Source organism: Pseudophryne corroboree, chromosome 1, assembly GCF_028390025.1.
Source record: "Pseudophryne corroboree isolate aPseCor3 chromosome 1, aPseCor3.hap2, whole genome shotgun sequence".
NCBI classification, from domain to species: domain Eukaryota; kingdom Metazoa; phylum Chordata; class Amphibia; order Anura; family Myobatrachidae; genus Pseudophryne; species Pseudophryne corroboree.
Window position 1 is genome coordinate 310,348,294 of NC_086444.1, and position 6,557 is coordinate 310,354,850.

Below are 6,557 nucleotides of genomic sequence, written 5' to 3' on the forward strand. Positions count from 1 at the left end.
GTATGGAAATTCCGGATTATACTCCATATATTGAAGGCCACATCAGAGGTCAGAGGACATCCCCCCTCTCTCCTGTAATCTCGCGGGAGTAGGAAGGCTATTGTGATTGATTATACCAATTTATTTTAGTCCGGCCCGCCTCCCCTTTATGGTCCGTACGTGTATGACGGGGATGGAGCGCGGCACTTCGCTGTGTCATCCATCTGCGTCAACCCACACTCGATGTACATCTGTTACTAGGACAACGTAACCGCGTCATCCATCTGCCGCCGGACCCGGAAGCGACGCGGCACTGTGGACTATGTGTCGCGTCGTCTCCCCGCATCCGGAAGTCCCGGCAAAACACATCCTCAGAGACAAACCAGTTGTCATGGCGACGCCTATTGTTAGGCGTCGCCAGGGCAACAGGCGACCCCCAATGGTACTCCATTCATATATGGGATAGTTCGCAAATCCATCTGATTGATAACAATAATAAATCGTCAAGGGGGTAATTGGCATACTAAAAAAAAACATATCCATAAATGCAGAAAGAAAATTATATAACTGGAGAGTAAAATCAAAATAAATATGAACAATAAGAAAATAATAATTAATAATAAATTTATCTGTAAAACATGGTGATAAATGGATATATCCTATCTGACATCATTCTCTATTCATCAAATGGAAATACAATCAAAATATTCATTATTATATATCATTAATTCTTTAAATGAATTAATATTATCTGGAATAACCAAGAAAGTAAGTAAATAAATGGATATAAATAAATAACAACAATATGTATGTATGTTGAAAAAAGTCTCCAAAAGCAAGAAGATCTACATATATATGATGGATTGCAAATATAAATTACGGCTAATTAATATTTTTCACATGTATAAATATACATATAACACTACTCATAAAGAAGAATTATAATACTGAATTAAGTTCCACCACCTCATTCAATCCTGATGGATATATGGTATCTAACCTATACATCCAATATAGTTCCTGATTGCAGAGGGTTTTATATCGGTCCCCCCCCCTCTTTTGGTCATTATAATTTGTTCAATTGTTACCAAACTGAGGGAACTGGGATCACCTTCATGTTTGTCTCTAAAATGTCTGGAGACACTATGTGTGGGGAGTCTGTTAAGAATATTGCGGCGGTGTTCCATAAACCGAACCTTAATACTTCTGGTAGTACGTCCCACGTATCTCTGATTGCAGCCACATGTGAGGAGATAAATTACGTAATTCGTGTTACAATTCATAAAGCTAGCTAGTGTATATTTTTCTCCATTTTCAACGAGGATATGTGTCGTTTTCCTCGGGATATATTTACATGTTGTGCATCTGTTGGCCCCACAACAAAAAAAACCTTTTGGTCTAGATGGTAACCAAGTATCCTGTGTCTCGACCACTTGTGTGGTGTCGTGAACTTCTTTCAGGAAACTAGGTGCAAGGATACTCTTAAGAGAACGATTTTTCTTAAAAATAAATCTAGGTTTTAATGGTATATGACCCCTGAGTATGTTATCTTGATTTAATATATTGAAATTCTTGCAAATGATTTTTTTAATTTGCATACTGTCCCTATTGAATGTGGATATAAAGGCTAGATTGTCTTGTTGATCAGTAGTCCAATCTGTCTTGATTGAATTTTTAACAGATGATTCTTTTGAGCAAAGTAAAGAGTCTCTATCTAAATCGGCCACTTCTCTCATGGCTTTTTTTAGAGGGGATCTTGGATAGCCTCTCAGGATAAATGCTTCTATCATGGATTCCGCTTGTTCTATATATTTTTCTCTATCAGTACAGTTTCGTCGTAAACGCAGAAACTGTCTTCGAGGGATGTTTTTCTTCCACGGAGGATAATGGGCGCTCCGGTAGTGCAGGTAGGAGTTCGTGGCAACCTCCTTAATATAGTTTGAGGTGTGGATTTTTCCTTCTCTGGCTTCTAGAGTTATGTCCAAAATGTTAATGGTGGAAGGGTGATATAAATGTGTAAAATGAAGATTAAAGTGATTAGAATTGAGACTGGAAACAAATTGTTGTGCTGACGTGAAATCCCCATCCCAAATGATAAAAAGATCATCTATATAATGGCCATAGAGGACCAGACTCGCGCCGAAGCCCCTGCCCCACACATGGATGTCTTCAAATACACCCATGTACAGGTTGGCATAGCTCGGCGCAAATCTGGTCCCCATGGCCGTTCCCATCACCTGTAAATAATATGTGTTAGAAAAAAGAAAATAATTGTGTTGAAGGATAAACGAAATTGCATCCAGTAGGAATTCCCCGTGTCTCGCTGTGAGGTCACCATCAGCCTGTAGTCTGGTTGCAATTGCATCACGGCCCAGGTCATGTGGAATGTTTGTGTACAAACTTTGTACGTCTAATGTCATAAAGGCATATGTCTCTTTCCAAACAAAGCCTTGTAATAACTGAAGAAAATGAGTTGTATCTTTGATGTGTGACCTCAGAGTCGAGACACGGGGCTGGAGAAAGGAATCCACATAGAAAGATAAATTAGAAGATAGAGAACCAATACTAGAAATGATAGGACGCCCGGGAGGTGAAACAAGTGATTTGTGTATTTTGGGAAGGTGGTAGTAGATAGGAATAGTAGGGTGTTTAATAAACAAAAAATTAAATTCCTCCTTGGAGATAACTCCATCAGCCAAGGCTTCATCCAATATATGTTGTAATTCTTTCAAATATTTTGATGTAGGATCGTTAGTTAATTTTGTATAGAATTCCTTGTTGTCCAATTGTCTGTTTGCCTCACGGATGTAGTCCCTCCTATCCTGCACTACCAGGCCGCCCCCCTTATCTGCCTCTCTAAAAACTAAAGAGGTGTCTTTAGTAAGACCTAACAGAGCTTTATATTCCCATTTATTGAGGTTCGTCTTAAGTTTTCTATTTTTTTACTTCTCTTGGTGACACAATTTGTTTAAATCACTGAGTGTGTTTTTGTAAAAGCATTCCACCATATTACTCTTGTATGTGAGAGGATAAAATTCAGACTTTTGTCTGAACACATTCCTATTTATATCGAATACCTTATTTGGAACATCAATTGTTCCACTGGGATTTTCATCAAGTAGTTGTTGTAAAATATTGAGGGCCGGGTCATCTCCTGAATCCAAGGTTATGGCCAGACCCTCTTCATTATGTTTGTGCATATTACGCTGTATAAAATAGCGTTTCCTGCACAATGTACGGACAAAACGATTAAGTTCCACAAACAAATTAAACATGTTGGGATTGCTAGTGGGAGCATAACCTAGACCCTTCGTAAGTAACGATTTTTCAGTCTCAGTGAGATTTCTTGAGGACAAATTAAAAATATTTGTGGGTTTCTTGCTCTTATTACTTATTCCCACCCTCTTGGTTGTCTTCTTTTTCCCCCCTCTGCACCCTCGGTGCTTCTTGATCTTCTCCTCTTTGGTGTTTGGATTCCCCAGTTGGTTTTGGGGGATGGCCCTCGTCCTTTTTCGTACCTCTGTTCTAAAAAAACTTCAGATCCTTCGGTATTCTGTTGTTGGTCTACTCTGGACTCTCGGGGTCTGGCTCCTAGATCGGAGACTGATTCATTACGGTCTGTGGGGTCAGACCTGTCTTTGGCTGTTCTATAGGGCCTATGATCAAAGCTGTCTCTTCTTATCGCTTGGGGTTTGGTATGGTAAGGTCTATAGGTGCCTCTGGGTTTTTCTTCTCTACCCCTAGGGGCATTATCTCTATTTCTTTCTCGGTTGAGCGTTCTGTAACTCCTGACATGACCTGTACTATAATCTTCTAAATCTCTTTGACATTTTTTACATTTATTATCCACCACCATCTGTTCAAATTTGGTCATTCTTTCCATGACTAACTGATCCCTCTCTTTATATTCTTTAGTATTACTTTGAGGTTCTAATTTAGCTTTGAGAGTTTCAATTTCTCGTTCTACTTCCTTAGTCTTCTGGTTTCTGTATGTAATCACAAGTTCCATAAGACTAAGGGAGCACTTGTCAAGTGTCTTTTCCCAAAGTTCCTCAAACTCCCTATTACCATTGAAAATGGAGGGTTTGAATAGCCTAAGGCCTCGAGGTATCATATTTTTGTCCAAGTATTTCTGTAAGTTAATCCCATCAAGCCAGTGTTTAGTTTCTGATTTCATAAGGTCTTCTAATTTGTAAAATTCATCTTTCAAATGATTAGTCCTAGTTATACATTCAGTTTGTGAGGGATTATCCCATTTCTTGAGAAATCCCATCCTCCTAGTATGTCTGTCATTATATGTGGAGAAACTCCCCATCCTTGCAGCCTAGAGTATGACTATGTGTATGGCAAGCAGAGAAAAGAAATACCCTAAGGTATACCTACTCAGGCGCTAGATGAGAGTTTCACCACAGCAAGGACGTCGTGCGGCCACGCCCCCCCTCTCCGGTTCGGGTAGCCGCTGCACCTCTGTGTACGTGAGAGGTGTGTGAGGTCAAGTGGAAGTAGGCCACGCCGAAGCAGCAGAGGAGACTGACTAAACGCCAGCATCCAAACGTGCTTGGAGCTGCGATTGGTAACGTAATGCTTGTCACCATGTAGTGCTCATTCACGGCTGTATTTGTCCTTGCTCCCTCCTCCCTCCTCCCTTACTCTATGCTCAGGATCACCACCTGGGATTTATGTTTATTTACACATATCCCTTTATCACCACTGAGGTGCTTTATTATACTGGTACATATGTTGCAATTCTCCTTGCAAGAGACTCTGGTTTAGAACTGTTTACACTGTTGATCAGCATTTAAAAAGCGCCCGAATCCCTACAGACCTAATTTGTTATCTGATGAATGAATTATGTGAATCAATTAGCCCTATGATCTCTGATTATATACCTTTAGCAATAAAGTGATATTTCATGAATACAATTTAAGGATACATGTACATTGATACCTTTATATTGATCAGCATTTTTCAAAGTGTCAGAACTTGTATAGATTTATTTGGTTCATCAGAAGATAAATTAATTTTTGAACTGAATTAATTGACCTAATTAATTATTTCTGATGATACATCTTTTGCTGTACTGTGCTATCTAACGAGTTCAATTAAGCACTTCTGCATATGTGGATACTTTTTTGTGGAATCAACACAGATCCATTGCATTTGATCAATGAATTTATTCTGCATATTAAATGATTGAGGATGCTTTTGCAACAGTGCTTCATGTTTATGTGAGAGACCAGAGTTCATGTACATTGATACCTCTATATTGATCAGCATTTCCAAAGTGTCTGAACTTGTATAAATTTATATTTGGTTCATCAGAGGATAAATTAATTTTTGAATTGAATTAATTTAACCTAATTAATTATTTCTGATGATACATCTTGTACCATACTGTGCTATTCAACGAGTTCAATTAAACATTTTTTGCATATGTGGATACTGTTTTGTGGAATCAACACAGATCTATTGCATTTGATCAATGAATTAAGTCTACATACCAAATGATTGAGGATGTTTTTGCAACAATGGGGTATATTTACTAAAGTTCGTATTTTCCCGTTTGAGGTCAAAGTTCAATCACGAATGACATCGAAAGTGTAAATATGCAACTTTTTGAATTTAGTACGACTAATTTACTAAGCTGCCGTATTCTGCATTTTCGGTTTTACCGATGTCGATGTCATTCGTTTTTTTAGGCAGTGTTTTACGTGAGTGAATTGTAAAACACTGCCGACTTTAATACAGTGAATCTCGGCAGGATCTGAGAGATCCGTGCTGGGCTTCATTGTGCACTTTTTTTTAAAAAAAAATCAGTGTTAAATAAAAAAATGCGTGGGGTCCCCCCTCCTAAGCAAAACCAGCCTCGGGCTCTTTGAGCCGGTCCTGGTTGCAAAAATATGGGGGAAAAAATGATAGAGGTTCCCCCATATTTAAACAACCAGCATCGGGCTCTGCGTCTGGTCCTGGTTCCAAAAATACGGGGGACAAAAAGCGTAGGGGTCCCCCGTATTTCTGAAACCAGCACCGGGCTCCACTAGCCAGATACATAATGCCACAGCCGGGGGACACTTTTATGTAGCTCCCGGCGGCCCTGGCATTACATAACCAACTAGTCACCCCTGGCCGGGGTACCCTGGAGGAGTGGGGACCCCTTCAATCAAGGGGTCCCCCCCCTCCAGCCAGCCAAGGACCAGGGGTGAAGCCCGAGGCTGTCCCCCCCCCCATCCAAGGGCTGCGGATGGGAGGCTGATAGCCGTTTGGGGAAAAAAATGAATATTGTTTTTAGTAGCAGTACTACAAGTCCCAGCAAGCCTCCCCCGCAAGCTGGTACTTGGAGAACCACAAGTACCAGCATGCGGAGGAAAACCGGGCCCGCTGGTACCTGTATTACTACTACTAAAAAAATACCCCAATAAAAACAGGAGACACACACCTTGAAAGTATAACTTTAATGCATACATACACACCTCCATATACACATACTTACCTTATGTTCACACGAGGGTCGGTCCTCTTCTCCATGTAGAATCCATGGTGTACCTGTGGGAAAAATTATACTCACAAAATCCAGTGTA